Raw genomic sequence first — 20,273 nt, 5'->3', positions numbered from 1 at the left:
TGCAACGATAAAATTGTGACGACAACGCCTCGAAGCTCAACTCCCCGGGACACTACTACAACCCCTAAATGTCAGGAGGCATCGAGAACAATTTTCTCGTCACAAAACTATCGGAACGATTCCAAGATACCCGCGTGATCCTAAAAAAAATTCGTGAAATTTAAAACAAAATAGAAGCTAGCCAACTCACCTCCAAAATGCTCCCCCGATTGCAAGCTTCGTCGACCGTCGGATCTGCCCCTCTGGCTCGCTGCACCGTTGGATCTTCACTTCCAGTTAAATCGTTTTTCACCTCCTGAGTCATTTTCCTTGCCCAATGATGAGTGGGCTCGTCTCACGCTTGTGTTGGCTGGGTCAACTGCGCCCATGTGCGAGGGGATTTGCCAATCCGCTCGCCGCGCCTCACCCAAGTCCCCAGGCCCCAACCCCGCCGCACAAACCCTAGACTCCCCAAGCTCACAGGCCACAGCTTCCCATTCCTCTCTCCTCCGTCCTCCCTCATCAGCCGTCCCCGCCGCTATTCTACCTCTCTCCTCTCTGTCCTATGACCACGCCGCTGGGAGGAAGCGGTCGTTCGTGGCTCCATACCGCTGTCGGGGTGCCGTGCAAGAGGTCAGGGGCCGCCACCACCGTGAGCCAGGACGAAGCGGACGCCCTTTGCGAGCCTCCGGGCAGGAAGCCGACGGCGAGTACGCCATTAACAAGCCGCCAAGAGGACCCACCGGCCAGTCCCCTGTCGCCGAGCAAGGGCCGCCCGTTGCGTCGTCGTGGGAGGAGGCGCACAGAGGAGCAGCGGAGGAGGAGATGAGGACACGCCCCCGGACTCCCTATTTCCTTTTGGTCGCACCTTCCCTGAGGCGTCTCTCTCTCTTGGGCAGCTTCCATACAAGATTTGGATGAGGAAAAGGAGACCCGATGCGGGGCAACGACGAGCGCCGGTGAGCTAGCTGGACAGGTGCCGGGCCCATGGGCGCGATTGGGGAGCTGCGCACACATCCATCGACGGCGAGCACATCGAACGGCCACACATCAAGGTGAACTTCACCCAATCTCTCTCTATATATATATGATCGTTAGGTTAATAGTACTCCAGAGAAAATTTCATTTCTATGTTCTTCAGAGTAGAGGTCGGTTCATGTTAAATTTGTCTAAGCCACACATATGGTATTACAAGTCGATTGATTGTAGGTACTTTGACTTTAGAAGGGACACTTGCCCCTTTGGCGGTCGATGTTTTTACAAGCTATACATATGCTGTTCTCGTTTCAGATTTTGCAAAGATTTTCTGAAATGTGCTTCTATTCTTCACTCAGGGTTATCTTATTTTGTGTGTTAGCCTCTGGTAAATTATGTATTCTTTGCAGCACAACAGTTCTTAACAAAACTTTTTACATAATAGAGACAATTAGTTTTTGAATAGATTTCAGTGTTGGTTGCTATCTTTGTTTAATGTTGATTTGGAGCATGCAGAGGTCTCATCTCATGTAATCACGCCCTGCCGTTTTGTGATTGACCATTTTGTTTCTATTTTTCAGAGGGCAAGGGAAGCTTGCGCTACTTTTTGGAAGTTAAAGGTTGGGCTTGCGCATTGAGTGATGGCGTTGGGACTGGAGGAGCACAAGGATCCTCGTATGCCTCTATCTTTTAGATGTCTGTACGCCTTTCTGATTCTGGACTTAAAAATGCATGCAGGTTCATATAATACTTACCTTTCTTGATCTATTTGCAAATATTTGTTGGTTAAAACTCCTTTTCTCCTCACATCAAAGTACTTTAGTCTTCACATCATTTTTGCAGAACTGTTCTAATTAACAAGTTCCGGCAAATGCCTTCTGCTAAGGAACATGTGATTGTTTTGTAGTTGGCATCATTTTCTACCATGAAGTTGGCTGCCAAACATTGTTGAGACTAATATTCATCCGAAAATTTGTAACTAGCGGCAATTCATCCAATTCTTTGGTTAATTCTTGAATTCACATGTCTTACTATTTACTTGCTAGAGAAGCACAATAATACATTTTTTGACATGCAGTTCTTTTCCAGCTCTTCAGGGTTGTTACGGCCATGCACCAATATATAAATAAATCTACTTAAGCTGTCTGAGCCGCAAGAATGGACATTTAAATAACTCCAGAACATTGGGTACATGGAGTTCAGATTTGCAGAAGAGCAACCTCCAGATGATTATGTAGTAGATCTTGCAGGTCATCATCTTTTCAATCTTGTTTTGCTTAATTTGTACATGATGGATGCGGGGCTTACTTAAATTCTACTTTACAGAAATATGTTATTCTGAAAAGCACATAATTTCTGGAGAATATCTTTATGAGGGATGGGAGCCAAAGTTAGTCTAGCATCTTCTCATTGTTGGCTACAAATTATACACGATACACTGGAAACACATATATTATGTTCATTAAGTCAAAGGTAAATCCCTATTTAAGTAGATGAGAATGACAAATTGGGAAGCTACTGCACCTATGAATGTGTAAATTGTGAACTAAAACTTGTCAATTGTCAGTAACTTCATAGCTGCCGATGATAAGTCGTGCAAATAATTCGTCATATATAGTTTCAACTTTCAACTAACACCTCTACATAAGACCGACAATATTAAGTTTTCTGCAACCAGTGCTAGCTTAGGTGATGTGGAACGTTAAGAGTAGCTGAATGGTATGTTCATCAAAGCCATGCTTTGTAAAATAGGGACTGTCAGATGCCCTTGGAATATAGCCATTGTAATTTGACCCATGTAATGAACTGTGCAAAATAACATATATGGTGCTTCTTTTCTCCTTGCTTTCAATAGTCATATGAACATGCCCCCAACTTGATTGATTAGAAAGTTTATTTTGTTCGGCAGTTTATTTTGGTTTTCATTGTCAAAGTTTCTTCAGTTATTCTCCTCGTTATATGGATGATGGCGTGACATCTTCCTGTCAGTATGCATCTGAATCGTTGTATGAGTTGGAAACCGAACATATGTGGATAACTTCGTGTATGAATCAGAGTTAGTACTTAGTCGGTTTTCGCTCGGTTGTCCGATAATTAACTGGCAATTCTCTTCTTAATTAATTGACGAGTCAAATCTTTTGCCTCCGTTTCGAAAAAAAGAGTTAGTACTTAGTCGGTGCTTACATTGTTTGCATTTTTATCAGGGCACTCACTATTTTTGTATCTGGTGAAATGTTTTAATGGTGCCATATAGCACAAGCAATGATTATGTGCCTGTGTGCTGCTTCATCAAATGTATTTAGAAATTTGGTGTCTAAGCAGTTGTTATCTACTGATGTTTCAGCATTGGTACTATCGTTTGGAATCATGATTTGGATTTATCTTTTCATCTTTTTAGGTTTCCAAGTATGCCACTCTCTTGGTGGTGGTACTGGATCAGGCATGGGTACACTTTTGGTATCAAAGATCAGGGAGGAGTACCCTGGCGCATGATGCTAACATTCTCTGTTTTCCCTCACCGGAAGTATCTGATATGTGGTTGAACCTTACAATGCCACTCTTTCGGTCCATCAGTTGGTTGAGAATGCAGATGAGTGCATGGTTCTTGAGAATGAGGCCCTTTATGACATCTGTTTCAGGACTCTCAAGCTGACCACTCCGAGTTGTAAGCGAAATCTGTACCTTCTTATTGTTATTTTCTACAGATGAATATGAGCATGATGTCAAGTAGATCTTCATAATTCTGAATATTTGTAACTGCATGTTATTATATGCTTGATAACACAAATATTAATGCATACTTTCTATTCACAACCGTAAAATTGGAAAATGATGTAGTTCATTGGCTTGCTTTTTCTATAATGTCTGTCCAAACTATTCCTGTAGTGCAGTTTTGGTATTCTTAGACATGATCTGAAACTCTAAATGGATTCTTGTGCTTGAGTTATTTGCTCAGGGCTTTCATTTATATGCACTTGTATTTCGGTTTCAATGTGATGCATGCTTATTGCCAACGGACCTCCCATTGCTTATATCCTACCAGTATAGCCATGCTCCCCGTCACATTATCTGTTGAAAGTGCCTCCCCATGGTGTTGTTCGTCAAAAGCTTTCTTCCTCTTTCTTTCGAAATTACAGGAGTTGTTGCGCAAAAGTACATGGTTTTTCCTTCAAGATGTGTAGTTTTGTAATATACAATAGTTCTGACCTGAACTCTGCTGACCAAAAAAATATATACCTCATTACTCTGATACTTTTTTAGAGTCTGAGGTTGCTTTGGCCTAATGAAGGGTATGCAGAGCAATGCCTCTGCCTTAGTTCAAGAGAGCAAGGCAGGCAACAAGGGGGAGGGTCTGGCCGAAGTCAAGAAACAAGAGAACTTGACACCGACCTAGAGAAACTCTATGTAGCAGACCTTCGCCGGAGAGATGGCGGAACTGCAATTGTCAAGTGCCTCCGGTGTACACGCTTTGTTGGCTTGTTTATCCTTCCATGTGGAAATTTGGCTTGTCAGATTTGCATCGACTGTGGAAACCTCCTGGTGCACTATCCAGTTGTAGTTCCCTTTCATGTAATTGTCTTCCCCCCAAGTAAATGTATAACTATGATCTCACATATTGTCTCTACCCTGTTTATGAGGAAACAATTGGACTAATAGGTATAATAATTTGGTGTTGGGAAAAAAGATGGAATGCTCATTGACTTTTTTTCTTTTGCACCGTACAATGTACCTTTACTTTTTAAGTGAAGATCCTTATGTATGCCTAAATCATATCTAAAACTTAGAGCTATAAAAGTAAAACGAAGAATTTCAAAACATTTCAGGTGTTTGCTTCTGTCAATACAAAATACTTCTAAAACTGCAGCTTCATTTGTTGCTATGACATACTCTCTGTAAAAACGTTTTTGGGATTCAAATTGCAAAACAAAAACGTCTTATATAAATGTAGAGGGAGTACATGAGAAGCTCTGATTGGGTTGTAGCCATAGTTCTTTATGTCCATTTGTGTGATGAGAATACCATGCTTCAATTAATTATTGCATGGCTTCTCAATAATAAAAATAGCTTCCTGATGTATGATAGCAATGCATATGTAAAAAAATAGACTTTAGGATTTTTTAGATGGCCATAAGTTTCCCATGTTTGATGTTTTTTTTTACTTTTTCAAAATCGGCCGATGCTGGTGAGAATGGCATCGCCTATCTGGTAGTCTCCGACACTTCTATTTCATCATATATGTGATGTTTCCATTTTACTTTGTTCTTTAATTTTTGGTTCTGTGAGATTAAGATCTATACTTAGCAATATGTTTAATCTGATGTTATTTATGCATATGATGTCGATTTGATTTTAGGAAAAGTTTTTTCATGTTGAATGTTTTCTTCCTTTTTCAAATCTTTGTGGTTTTACATGGTTTTTGCGCTTGCTCAAACATAAAGTTACTATAAAAATGCAATTTCAACGCGCACATGGTTTTAGGTGGGACTCTACGCGAAAACTTTTAGTGAGTACTGCATTGGTCTAACTGCTGAAATATCATGCTTTGGAAAAAAAAAGGCAAAAATGTTTTACGACCGAGGCATGGGAAGTATAGACCAAAGAATGTAGTTTACAATTTCTCTATTTTGTTAGATCAGCTAAGGTGTTGATTTGTTGCTTCATGTCAGTGATGTATGTTCCCAAACTTAGAAAAATGAGAAGGATGCCCAAACCTACAGATTTGTAATTAACATTTAGCACTACATGTTGCCACTGGGTCATTTTGCCATGTAATGTTCTTATAAATATATTTTTTAACTCAGATTTCTCAGCGTGATAACCATATTTTCAACTAAAAAAAGCTTCCTTAATTGGTCTATACATTTTATACAAATATGATTTTTTTCAAACTCAGATTTCTCAGCATGATAAACATATTTTCAATATAGCATGATTTAACACATGGGCTTTATACTAACGATATTGAATATGTCCTTGCAAAATGAAACTATTTTCAACGATAACATGGCTTTAGTGGGTCTCTGCGCCATTTGGCGCAACGGGTCAACTAGTTTGAGGAAAGAACAGTCAAAACTCTACGTCAGGAGGCCTCACCAGAGCGACGAAGGGACTGAGGAGTAAAAAGAATCCTACTATCCGATATATATAATCCTAAGACTCAAAACATTTTGTTCTAGACTCAACAACGTCAGCGATTCGATCAAGTAGGGGGCTCCTAAGTCGGGGAAGGCTCTGATTACCAACTTGTAACACCCACAATGCGGCTATATCTCCCACGTGTCGGGGCACGACTTAGAGGCATAGCTGCGTGGTAGGCATGTCGCAAGAGAGGTAATCTTTACACATCCCATGTACTGAATAACAAAGAGATAAAGAGTTGGCTTACAATCGCCACTTCACACAATACATAAATAATCCATATATCATCCAAAATACAATCAAAGGTCCGACTAGGAACCAAAATAAAGAAAGACAACCCCAAATGCTAGATCCCTGATCGTCCCAACTGGGCTCCACTACTGGTCAACGGGAAATGAAACAAAACAACGAACAAGATCTTCATCGAGCTCCCACTTGAGCTCGATTGCGTCACCTGCTCTGGCATCATCGGGACCTGCAACTGTTTGGAAGTATCTGTGAGTCACGAGGACTCAGCAATCTCACACCCTCGCGATCAAGACTATTTAAGCTTATGGGTAGGAAAGGGTAGTGAGGTGGAGCTACAGCAAGCACTAAGCATATAAGGTGGCTAAATTACGCAAATAAGAGCGAGAAGAGAAGCAACGCAACGGTCGAGACGCTAGAAGTGATCCTGAAACTACTTACGTTCAAACATAACACAAGAACTGTGTTCACTTCCCGGACTCCGCCGGAAAGAGACCATCACGGCAACACACGCGGTTGATGAATTTTAATTAAGTCAAGTGCCAAGTTCTCTACAACCGGACATTAACAAATTCCCATCCGCCACATAACCGGGGGCACGGCTTTCGAAAGTTCAAAACCCTACAGGGGTGTCCCAACTTAGCCCATCACAAGCTCTCACGGTCAATGAAGGATATTCCTTCTCCCGGGAAGACCCGATCAATCTCGGAATCCCGGTTACAAGACATTTCGACAATGGTAAAACAAGACCAACAAAGCCGCCCGGATGTGCCGACAAATCCCGATAGGAGCTGCACATATCTCGTTCTCAAGGCACACCGGATGAACACTACGTACAACTAAAACCAACCCTCAAGTTTCCCCTAGGTGGCGCCGCAAGTGGCTCTGTTTTGGACCAACACTCAGAGGAGAACTGACCCGGGGGGTTAAAATAAAGATGACCCTCAGGCTCCGGAAACCCAAGGGAAAAAGGCTAGGTGAGGCAAATGCAAAACCAAGGTTGGGCCTTGCTGGAGGATTTTTATTCAAAGCGAACTATCAAGGGGTTCCCATAACACCCAACTGCGCAAGGAACGCAAAATCAAGGAACATCACACCGTATGACAAAAACTAGGGCGGCAAGAGTGGAACAAAACACCAGGCATAAGGCCGAACCTTCCACCCTTTACCAAGTATATAGGTGCATTAAAGTAAATAAGATATAATAATGATATCCCAACAAATCCATGTTCCAAACATGGAACAAACTTCAACTTCACCTGCAACTAGCAACGCTATAAGAGGGGCTGAGCAAAGCGGTAACATAGCCAAACAACGGTTTGCTAGGAAAGGTGGGTTAGAGGCTTGACATGGCAATATGTGAGGCATGATATAGCAAGTGATAGGTATCGCGGCATAGCAATAGAGCGAACAACTAGCAAGCAAAGATAGAAGTGATTTCGAGGGTATGGTCATCTTGCTTGAAATCCCGCAAGGAAAAAGAACGAGTCCATGAAGAAGACAACCGGACATAGTCGAACGAATCCTCACAAGCGCGACGTTATCAAAACCAACCCGAAGAAGCAACACCGGAAAGAAGCAAACAACATGGTAAACAACCATCACATAAGCATGGCATGATGTACAACCAAGTATGATGCATGTCCGGTTTAATGATACATGGCATGGCAAACTGCACAAACAATCCTACAAATTAAGTGGAGCTCAATATGCAATGAGTTGCATATTGACGGAACACCACATGACTTATTTAGTTCACTCCCGGTTAGGTACTCAACAATATTAAATGTTGTTAAACATGGCAAGAGGTGAAGCATATGAAAACTACCTATCTAGGCAAGTTTAAATGAGGCCGGAAATAACAAACAACAATTCCGGTAAATCCCCACATGCAATATTTCGAATTTGGTACTAATCTGCCCTAAACACAATTTTAGAGTTATTAAACATCCCAAGTAATGCCACCATGTAAAACTATGCATTTTTCTACCCCATTTACATATAAAGTTTGTTAGGTTTGGACCTACGATTATTTAGTTATGAATTAAATCATTTTAGCATGGCATTGGAGCAAATTAAAGCGAACAGCAATTTAGAAATGTCACACATGCATGAAAGTTGGATATTGTGAAACTAGATGAAATTCTAGTCAATTTTCATATATAAATCATTTTAATCCGATGCACGGTTGTGGCGTTGTTAAATGCATGAGCATGAAGGGGTTTTCTGTAAAATTGGTGGTCTATGAATAATGCTAAAACCGCAGAGAAAAAAATAGATATGGGCCAAAACTGGCTGGCCCAACAGGTAAAAAAACAAGAGGGGGGCGTTGGGGTGTGGCCTCACCATGGGCCTTGGCCCGGCCGGATCTTGGGCTGGCGGAGGCAGATGGAGCTGGGCCTCGGGTTGGGTCGCGGCCCACCTGGACGCCGATGCGGAGGGAGACGGGATCGGCGCTCCTCCCGATCCGAACGACGCACGGTGGCGCTCGCCGGTAAGGGCGACGGGGATGGCAAGGTCGGAGGCGGATCCGACGGGGGAAAGCAGAAGAGGCGGCAGACGGCTCGAAGAGGCCGGATCTGGGTCAAGGAGCCCAGATCCGGGGCAGAGCAGAGCAGGTCGAGGCTCTGGCGACGCCCTCCGGTGGCGACGCTACAAGGAACAGAGGGAGTGAGGCAGGGAGAAAGAGAAGAGAGAGGAAGGAGCAGGGCGCGGGCAAATGGACCTTGGTTCGGCGGGGTTGCCGCGGTCGTCGGCGGCGTGGTAGAAGTCCGGTGGGGTCGAGGTCTTGCGGGGTGCGGCTCCGGCGAGGAACCGGCCAGCGGCGGCGCTGCGCGCTGGAGAGAGAGGCGTGGGAGCCAGGGGCGCTGGGCAGGCGGTTCGGGCCCGATTCGGCCCGGGCGGGCCGGTTGCGGGATGCGGCGGGTCACAGTGTTGGAAGGGGGCAGGGGGCGCGTGGCAGCTGCGGATAGGGTGAGGAGGCCGCTGGCGGCGGCACTGATGATTGGGCGGTGCGGAAAATGAGGAGGAGGATGGCTGCTGCCCAAAATGGCAAGGGGAGAGGTTTAAATAGGAAAGGGAGGGGTTATGATTTGGGTTAGGAGGGGTTTTTTGGAGCGTTTCGGAGCCTCCAATCATGATCGTGCGGCTCTGGACAGAGGGGGAACTAGGTGGGGTTTGTGGGCTGTGTAGGAGAGGTCTCAGGCCGAGAAGAGCGAGACGGAAATGCAGCTCGGCAAGGTTTCCGGAGACTGGAAAAGTTCAACGTTAGACAGGCTATATTGCCGCTATAGTTTAACGGTTGGGCTATCAAACGAGCTCCGAATGCGATGAAACTTGGCAGGCGGCCTACTGACAACAAAATAACACCGCACACCAACTTTCATCCCATTCCGAGAACATTTTCCTGTCACTTATAAAATACTATTTTGGAGGGGCCGCGGGCGTGTGCAAGTGTGGTTGAGCTCAGAACGGACAACGGAGAGAACGAGGAGACTGGGACAGATGCAAGTTTGAAAACATGATGATGCAATGCAGATGATGACATGGCAAGATGCAACACGCAAGCGAATAACAAGGCAACAACAGCGAATAACTGGAAGACACCTGGCGCAATGGTCTCGGGGCGTCACACCCAAAGCTAGACCCAAGCCTGAAACTGAGTGCTTCTAACTACAAAGGAAATGATCACTGGAAGTGGAACTACCCTAGATACTTGGTGGATAAAGAGGATGGCAGAACAAAAGTATATTTGATATACATGTTATTGATGTGTACTTTACTAGTGTTTATAGCAAACCCTCGGTATTTGATGCTGGTTCAATTGCTAAGAATAGTAACTCGAAAACACGAGTTGCAAGATAAACAAGACTAGTTAAGGACGAGGTGACAATGTGTATTAGAAATGATTCCAAGGTTGATAAGATCACCATCGCACACTCCTTTTTACCTTCAGGATTAGTGTTGAATCTAAAATAAATGTTGTTTGGTGTTTGTGTTGAGCATGAATATGATTGGATCATGTTTATTGCAATATAGTTATTCATTTAAGTCAAAGAATAATTGTTGTTCTGTTTACATGAATAAAACCTTCTATGGTCATACACTTAATATAAATGATTTATTGAATCACGATCGTAGTGACACACATATTCATAATATTGATACCAAAATATGCAAAGTTGATAATGATAGTGCAACATATTTGTGGCACTGCCGTTTAGGTCATATTGGTGTAAAGCGCGTGAAGAAACTCCATGCTGATGGGCTTTTGGAATCACTTGATTATGAATCACTTGATGCTTGCGAACCATGCCTCATGGGCAAGATGACTAAGACTCCGTTCTCCAGAAAAATGGAGCGAGCAACTCACTTACTGGAAATAATACAGACTGATGTATGCGATCCGATGAGTGTTGAGGCTCGTGGCGGGTATCGTTATGTTTTGACCTTCACAGATGATTTGAGCAGATATGGGTATATCTACTTGATGAAACATAAGTCTGAAACATTTGAAAAGTTCAAAGAATTTCATAGTGAAGTGGAAAATCATCATAACAAGAAAATAAAGTTTTTTACGATCTGCTTGTGGAGATGAAATATTTGAGTTATGAGTTTGGTCTTCATTTGAAACAATATGGAATAGTTTCGCAACTCACGGCACCTAGAACACCATAACATAATGGTGTGTCCGAACGTCGTAACCGTACTTTATTAGATATGGTGTGATCTATGATGTCTCTTACCGATTTACCACTATTGTTTTGGGGTTATGCAATAGAGATAGTTGCATTCACGTTAAATTGGGCACCATCTAAATCGTTGAGACGACACCATATGAACTGTGGTTTGGCAAGAAACCTAAGTTGTCGTTTCTTAAAGTTTGGGGCTGCAATGCTTATGTGAACAAGCTTCAACCTGATAAGCTCGAACCCATATCGGAGAAATTTGTTCTTCATAGGATACCCAAAGGAGAATATTGGGTACACCTTCTATCACAGATCCGAAGGCAATATATTCATTGCTAAGAATGGATCCTCTCTAGAGAAGGAGTTTCTCTCGAAAGAAGTGAGTGGGAGGAAAGTAGAACTTGATAAGGTAGTTGTACCTTCTCCCGAATTGGAAAATAGTTCATCACAGAAATCAGTTCCAGTGATTCCTACACCAATTAGTGAGGAAGTTAATGATGATGATCATGAAACTTCAGATCAAGTTACTACCGAACCTCGTAGGTCAACCAGAGTACGATCCGCACCAAAGTGGTACGGTAATCCTGTTCTGGAAGTCATGTTGCTAGACCATGATGAACCTACAAACTATGAGGAAGCGATGATGAGCCCAGATTCCGACAGATGGCTTGAGGCCATGAAATCTGAGATGGGATCCATGTAGAGAATAAATGGATCTTCAAGAGGAAGACATACGCTGATAATAGTGTTACTATCTACAAAGCTCGAGTTGTCGCAAAAAGGTTTTCGACAAGTTCAAGATGTTGACTATGATGAGATTTTCTCACTCGTATCGATGCTTAAAGTCTGTCCGAATCATGTTAGCAATTGCCACATTTTATGAAATCTGGCAAATGGATGTCAAAACTACATTCCTTAATGGATTTCTTAAAGAAGAGTTGTATATGATGCAACAAGAAGGTTTTGTCAATCCTAAAGGTGCTAACAAAGTGTGCAAGCTCCAGAGATCCATCTATGGACTGGAGCAAGCATCTCGGAGTTGGAATATATGCTTTGATGAGTTGATCAAAGCATATAGTTTTATACAGACTTGCGGTGAAACCTGTATTTACAAGAAAGTGAGTGGGAGCACTACAACCTTTCTGATAAGTATATGTGAATGACATATTGTTGATCAAAAATATGTAGAATTTTCTGGAAAGCATAAAGGAGTTTTTAAAAGGAGTTTTTCAAAAGAAAGACCTAGGTGAAGCTACTTATATATTGGGCATCAAGATCTATAGAGATAGATCAAGACGCTTGATAAGTTTGTTCGAGTACATACCTTGATAAGATTTTGAAGGAGTTCAAAATAGGCCAGTCAAAAAAGGAGTTCTTACTTGAGTTGTAAGGTGTGAAGTTGAGTAAAGACTCAAAACCCGACCATGGAAGAAAATAGAAAGAGAATGAAAAGGTATTCCCTATGCCTTAGTCATAGGTTCTATAAAGTATGCTACGCTGTGTACCAGACCTATTGTGTACCTTTGTAACATCCCACATTTTCAATTTGGAATGTTATACATAGGTCATCATATGCATATCAGATTTTCTTGGCATCTTGGTCTTGTGATCCTAAAAATCCTAAGCAACTCAAGGACCCACGGAGAGAGTTGGGGATTTTATTATTTTCATATTTGAATTTTCTCAAATATTGAAAAGTGGATCACTTTGGTTTTAATTATTTTTCTCTCCAAATAATATTTCCAATATTAAAAATATATGAGAGGAGATAATATGACTTCTCCAAGATAAATGAAATATTGGAGGAAAAATGTTAAAATCAAATAAATAATTTTATTTAGATTTTATCGCTATTTTATTTGAATTAGAAAAATATGCATTTTCCCAAAATTACATTTTAGGCCAAAAAATGTTCACTTTGTTCTAAATATTCTATTTAGATGGTGAAAATTGTTTTTGGCATTTTTAGATTTTTTTATATCTTATTAGGATTTTTCTCGATGGAATCTTAAAAAAATTGTTTCGGACCGAGCTGGGCCGAAGCCCAGCCGCGCGCCTCCCGCACCAGCTCGGGAGAGGAATCCTGCGCGCCGCCGCCGCCATGGATGACGTGTCCGTCCTGGACACGTCGCCGTCTCCCCCTCCCCCAAGCACCCCGAGCCACCCCTCCCCCTTTAAATACCTGTCGCCGCCGCTGCCGCGCCTCGCCTCCCCCCGCGCACGCCGGAGGAGCCGCCACCGGCACCAGAATCGCGCTGTTGACCTCGTCGGTTTTCGCCCCAGTTTTTTTTGGTTTAGGTAAAACTGTTTAGGTTTTTTTAACCCTAGATCGGTTTTTTCGAATAGATCGGTTTGGTTTTATTCGGTTTAGTTATTTAGTAATCGCTCATTCGTTCGTTCATTTAAACGAATGCGTTCGCCCGTTTGTCTCTATTAGCGGACATGCGTCCGATAGATTTTTCTTTTTCTGTTTATTTTCGGCCAGGGACCTATCCATGATTATTTTTATCGCAGATTAGCCCCTGATCTTCAAACCCTCACCGTTTCTTAACCGTTTGTCCAAATCCAGTGAAACCAACGCCAAAATCTTCGTCTCAAACCCCCCTTTCTGTTTAATCAATTTGAACAAGGTTTTGAGAATTTAAAATTTGCTTTCAAGCAGATTTGAATTTGATGTTCTTTTAACTGTAGTTTCAGTTCCGTAGCTCCGATCGATTGTTTCTTTTTGCAAGTCGAAGCTCTTCAGTTGAACTTTCAGTTTGGATCTTCTTATTTGAGTTTTATCCGTGCATATTTGCTTGAGTGCTTATGTATGCTATTGTATGTTTGCGATAGAATTCCCGGAGTGCGCAGCGTGCTACTACGAGTCTCTAGGTTGTGCGGATCATCAGCAAGGCAAGTAATAGTTTGATCATACTCCTTTCTTACCCAGTTTTATGCATTAGATACAACCCTCAAACATTGCATGAGTAGGATCTCTTAACATGTGGGTTTTGGGTCTCTAGGTTGTACTTCTATGTTATCCTTATACTTTCATGCTATGCTCGTAGACGTGGATTGGGTTTGAGTGTATTCATGACAGATGTGAGATTGTTAATTAATGGTTAACTTAAGGTGGCTACTTAAATACACATCTGGGTGGATTGGTTGCGGGCACCTGGAGAATCCAGTGTTGTCCTAGGATATCCCGGAGTACCCGTGTGATCATCCTATGGTTCGCCACCCAGGATCAAAAGAATCATAAGATTATTCATGCTAGAAACTTCCGTGTGCAGCCACAAGCTATTATGGGCTCTAGCATAGTTGAGTAAGTTGCATGACCTCTTCTAGTGGTAGGCTAGCAGATGTGGGGGATGTAGGTTGGTACTGTCTACCCGGGGTTAGAGTTAATGTTTCTGAAAGACTGTGTCTCGGTCATCCGTTTCTCAAACACCATGTAGTGCGAGAAATCCAACGGAGGAGATCGAGTCTTGTGGGGAAAAGTGTGCAAACCTCTGCAGAGTGTATAAACTAATCATGGTTAGCCGTGTCCCCGGTTATGGACATTTTGAGTATCTGGATCTTAGATTATCATGTTGATCTCATCACTCTATTAGTTAATTTGTTGGGTTATTAATACTATTTAGTTGGATTGAGTTGAAGGAACCTTCTCAATCTTTAACAACTACCATGATAGTTAAACAAAATACATTCCTTTGTTGTAGGGAAAAATTGGCTTTTCGCAAGACATTATAACCGTAGAGCCTCCACCAGCCTCATATGCATGTAGGCATAGCCTTTACTTGTTCATTGCTCTACTGTGTTATCTTGCTAGCATATTCCATGTGCTGACCCATTTTGGGCTGCAACATATCATGTTGTACTTTTTAGACGAAGAGTAAGGGTGCGCTAGGTCGTTGTCGTGCACTCAGCTATGCCGTTGGAGTTGATGGACTCACTTTATCTTCCAAGCCTTCCGCTGTTATCATTTAGATGGCCTTAAGCCATATTTATTGTAATAAGTTCTCTCTTGAGACTATCAATGTAGTAAGTGTGTGATTGCTACTTTGTTATAAATCATTTGAAGTACTGTGTGTGTCAGCATTACCGATCCAGAGATGATACTTATGCACAGAGATTCGACCGTTTGAGGTTGGATCGCTACAAGATGGTATCAGAGCACACGTTAAATGTAGGACACGACCACTAAGATGAGCCATAGGTCACTCTTCTCTACTCATTTCTGACTCCTCTCCAATTTCCACACTATAGGATGGCGAACACAAGGAACAAGTTTGCACAGCCGGATGAAGACACACCTTTTCACTACAAAAAAAGACACATCCGTGACATTTTAGGCCAAGGACCAGAGGGGAAACCCTTCTCCCATCTAGGGAGGAGGTCAAGGAAGAAGAAGATGAAGGGGGCCCCTCTCCCCTTCTCTTTCGGTGGCGCCGGAACACTGCCATGGCCACCATCATCACCGCAATCTTCGCCAACAACTTCACTGCCATCATCACCAACTCTCCCCCTCTATGCAGCGGTGTAACCTCTCTCTTACCCACTGTAATCTCTACTTAAACATGGTGCTCAATGCTATATATTATTTCCCAATGATGTAATGCTATACTATGATGTTTGAGTAGATCCGTTTTGTCCTATGGGCTATTTGATGATCAAGATTGGTTTGAGTTGCATGTTTTATTATTGGTGCTGTCCTATGGAGTTCTCTGTGTCGCGCAAGCGTGAGGGATTCCCGCTGTAGGGTTTGCAATTTGCTCATGATTTGCTTATGGTGGGTGGCGTGAGGGATAGAAGCACAAACTTGAGCAAGTAGGTTGTTTGTGTATGGGATAAAGAGGACTTGATACTTTAATGCTATGGTTGGCTTTTACCTTAATGATCTTTAGTAGTTGCGGGTGCTTGCTAGAGTTCGAATCATAAGTGCATATGATACAAGTAGAGAAAGTATGTTAGCTTATGCCTCTCCCTCATATAAAATTGCAATAATGATCACCGGTCTAGTTATCGATGCCTAGGGACAAATAACTTTCTCGTAACAAAGAAGCTCATTACTAAAACTACTTTAGTTGTGTCTTTATCTAAACAACCCCTACTTTTTATTTGCGTAATCTTTATTATCTTGAAAACCAATCCAACAACACCTACAAAGTACCTGTAGTTTCATACTTGTTCTAGGTAAGGCGAACGTCAAGCGTGCGTAGAGTTGTATCGGTGGTCGATAGAACTTGAGGGGATATTTGTTCTACCTTTAGCTCCTCGTTGGGTTCGACACTCTTAATTATCGAAAACTGTTATGATCGCCTATACTTGTGGGTTATCAAGACCTTTTTCTAGCGCCGTTGCCGGGGAGCAATAGCGCGGGGTGAATATTCTCGTGTGTGCTTGTTTTCTTTATCACTAAGTAATTTTTATTTGTTGTTCTTAGTTGTTCTTTATCTTTACTAATGGATATGGAACACGAAATACCAAAAAGATTAGGTGTACTTTCTGCTCATGGAGATGAGGAACCTCCTAAAACCCTCGATGCTCGTTATGTGACAGATATTATGTACTACTTTGATAATCCAGAGAAAACCCCATTCAATTTGGTAATAGGAGACACGTTGGATAAACGTGAATACTTTAGGGATTATCGCTTGACTCAAAAAGGGAAACTATTATGGGATCAAATTTATATGTTGAAGTGGTATGCTAGGCAACTATGCTTGAGATATGATCATACTTGTTGCTCTAGGATGAAGTCTCCACACCATCCCTTTTCATGCAAATTTAATGATAATGAAACCTTGGCTTCTTATGCTAGAGGTATATATGACTACTATGATGTGGAACAAATAGAAGAATTTGTTTCTTTTATGGGTGCTTATGAAATTGAATTTATGTTCAAAGAATATGAAAATCTTTGTGATGTTGTTTACAGACCTAAAAATTTAGCTATCCTTAAATATTTTTATGAGAATTATGAATACAATTCCGACATTGATGCGTTTATTGAGAAAGTCTCCGCTGTCCAAGAAGAGACTAATATTTTGTAGGAATCTATGGAAGAAGAAATTGACGAAACTGTGATCTCATTGGATGAAAATGATGAGGAGGAGAGCGAAGAACAAAAGGAGGAAGAGCGGATTGATCACCCGTGCCCACCTTCTGATGAGAGTAACTCTTCAACTCATACATTGCTTAATTTCCCTTCGTGCTTACCGAAAGGTGAATGCTATGATAATTGCTATGATCCCGTTGATTCTTTTGAAATATCCCTTTTTGATGATGCTTGCTATGCTTGTGGCCAAGAGCCAATATGAATTATGCTTATGGAGATGAACTTGATATAGTTCCTTATGTTAAACATGAAATTGTTTCTATTTCACCCACACATGATAGTCCTATTATCTTTTTGAATTCTCCAAACTACACTATATCGGAGAAGTTTGTGCTTATTGAGGATTATATTGATGGGTTGCCTTATACCGTTGCACATGATGATTTTGATGAATATAATATGCATGTGCTTGCTACTCCTACTTGCAATTATTATGAGAGAGGAACTATATCTCCACCTCTCTATGTTTCCAACATGGTAAAATTGCAAGAAACTGTTTATACTATGCATTGGCTTTACTATGTGTGCCGATGCATAGGAAGAGAGTTAGACTTCGTCATTACATGATATATGTTACTTTGTGCTCACTACTAAATTATAAATCATTGCTAATTAAAATTGGCTTTGATATACCTTGGGATCCGGGTGGATTCACTACTTGAGCACTATATGCCTAGCTTAATGGCTTTAAAGAAAGCGCTGCCAGGGAGACAACCCAGAAGTTTTAGAGAGTCATTTATTTCTGTTGAGTGCTTTCATATAGTTTAAAACCAACAAAAATAAAGACGGGAACCCAAAACTCTTTCAAAAAGAAAAGCGAAAGTGAGAGAGACAAGCATTGTTGAAGTGGGAGCTAGCCTTGAACTTTGTTCATGCTCACGGAAACTTTGTGAATCTTGATTACAGAAACTTTTCAACAAAAATAATTATCCCCTTGTACAATTCCATTGTATTATAAAAATATTGTGCCAAGGTTTGCCTTTAGGATGTTTACAATGCTTGTTGGTTTGTGCTATGCAGGACAGAAACTTTGGCTGTAGTGCACGGTTTCAATTTGTTTTACTGGAACGTCAAATGGTTCTGATTATTTTTGCACTGTCTTTCTATGCAAATTGTTTATTTTTCCTAATTTTGGTAGAATTTTTCAAGTATCAGAAGTATGGTGAATGTTCATACTATTACAGACTGTTCTGTTTTAGACAGATTCTGTTTTTGATGCATAGTTTGCTTGTTTTGATGAAACTATCGATTCATATTAGTGTATTAAGCCATGAAAAGTTATATTACAGTAGACACAATGCAAAAATAAAATATGAATTGGTCTGCAACAATACTTAGAGTAGTGATTTGCTTTATTATACTAACAGATCTTACCGAGTTTTCTGTTGAAGTTTTATGTGGATGAAGTGTTCGATGATCGAGAAGGTCTCGATGTGAGAAGAAGGAAGAGAGGAAAGAGCTCAAGCTTGGGGATGCCCAAGGCGCCCCAAGTAAATATTCAAGGATACTCAAGTGTCTAAGCTTGGGTATGCCCCGGAAGGCATCCCCTCTTTCTTCAACAAGTATCGGTATGTTTTCGGATTCGTTTCGTTCATGCGATATGTGCAATCTTGGAGTGTCTTTTTGCATTAGTTTTAATTTTTCTTTTATGCACCATGCTGGTATGAGATAGTCCTTGGTTGATTTATAGAATGCTCTTTGCACTTCACTTATATCTTTTGAGTATGGCTTTATAGAATGCTTCATGTGCTTCACTTATATCATTTGAAGTTTGGATTGCCTGTTTCTCTTCACCTAGACAACCGCCGTTTGTAGAATGCTCTTTTGCTTCACTTATATTTGTTAGAGTGTGGGCATATATTTTGTAGAAAGATTTAAACTCTCTTTCTTCACTTATATCTATTTAGAGGGTTGACAGGAATTGGTCATTCACATGGTTAGTCATAAAATCCTACATAAAACTTGTAGATCGCTGAATATGATATGTTTGATTCCTTGCAATAGTTTTGCGATATAAAGATGGTGATATTAGAGTCATGCTAGTGGGTAGTTGTGGATTAGTACAAATACTTGTGTTGAGGTTTGTATTTCCGGTAGCATGCACATATGGTGAACCGTTATGTGATGAAGTCGGAGCATGATTTATTTATTGATTGTCTTGCTTATGAGTGGCGATCGGGGACGAGCGATGGTCTTTTCCTACCAATCTATCCCCCTAGGAGCATGCGCGTAGTACTTTGTTTCGATAGCTAACAGACTTTTGCAATAGGTATGTGAGTTCTTTATGACTAATGTTGAGCCCATGGATTATACGCACTCTCACCCTTCCACCATTGCTATCCTCTCTAGTACCGCGCAACTTTCGCTGGTACCACAAACCCACCATATACCTTCCTCAAAACAGCCACCATACCTACCTATCATGGCATTTCCATAGCCATTCCGAGATATATTGCCATGCAACTTCCATCATCATCATATACATGACTTGAGCATCATTGTCATATTGCTTTGCATGATCGTAAGATAGCTATCATGATGTTTTCATGGCTTGTCCGTTTTTTGATGTCATTGCTATGCTAGATCATTGCACATCCCGGTACACCGCCAGAGGCATTCATATAGAGTCATATATTTGTTCTAGTATTGAGTTGTAAGTTAATAAAAGTGTGATGATCATCATTATTAGAGCATTGCCCCAGTGAGGAAAGGATGATGGAGACTATGATTCCCCCACAAGTCGGGATGAGACTCTGTACTTTAAAAATAAAAAAAGAGGCCAAAGAAGCCCAAATAAAAAAAAGAGGCCAAAGAAGCCCACCAAAAAAAACAAAAAAACAAAAAAAATGAGAGAAAAAGAGAGAAGGGGCAATGTTACTATCCTTTTACCACACTTGTGCTTCAGAGTAGCACCATGTTCTTCCTATAGAGAGACTCTTGAGTTATCACTTTCATATACTAGTGGGAATTTTCATTATAGAACTTGGCTTGTATATTCCTATGATGGGCTTCCTCAAACGCCCGAGGTCTTCATGAGCAAGCAAGTTGGATGCAAACCCACTTAGTTTTTAGTTTGAGATTTCATAAACTTATAGCTCTTAGTGCGTCCGTTGCATGGCAATCCCTACTCACTCACATTGATA

General features: G+C 41.4%; 1 long non-coding RNA gene across 2 annotated transcripts; it reads left to right on the top strand.

The window, feature by feature from the left end:
- The first annotated feature begins 406 nt into the window (after nt 1–406).
- LOC119284685 lies at nt 407–4,630 on the top strand. 2 transcript variants are annotated; one of them, XR_005139167.1, is made up of 5 exons: nt 407–1,034; nt 1,536–1,629; nt 2,044–2,204; nt 3,353–3,619; nt 4,244–4,630. It is a non-coding gene; the product is annotated as an uncharacterized LOC119284685 (long non-coding RNA). The 2 variants fall into 2 exon arrangements; XR_005139166.1 differs by having other exon boundaries at nt 4,216–4,630.
- Nucleotides 4,631–20,273: the final 15,643 nt, after the last annotated feature.

The sequence above is a fragment of the Triticum dicoccoides genome, chromosome 4A (assembly GCF_002162155.2).
Source record: "Triticum dicoccoides isolate Atlit2015 ecotype Zavitan chromosome 4A, WEW_v2.0, whole genome shotgun sequence".
NCBI lineage: Eukaryota > Viridiplantae > Streptophyta > Magnoliopsida > Poales > Poaceae > Triticum > Triticum dicoccoides.
Note: the sequence above shows the minus strand (reverse complement) of the source record. Positions and strands in the feature narration are given on the sequence as shown.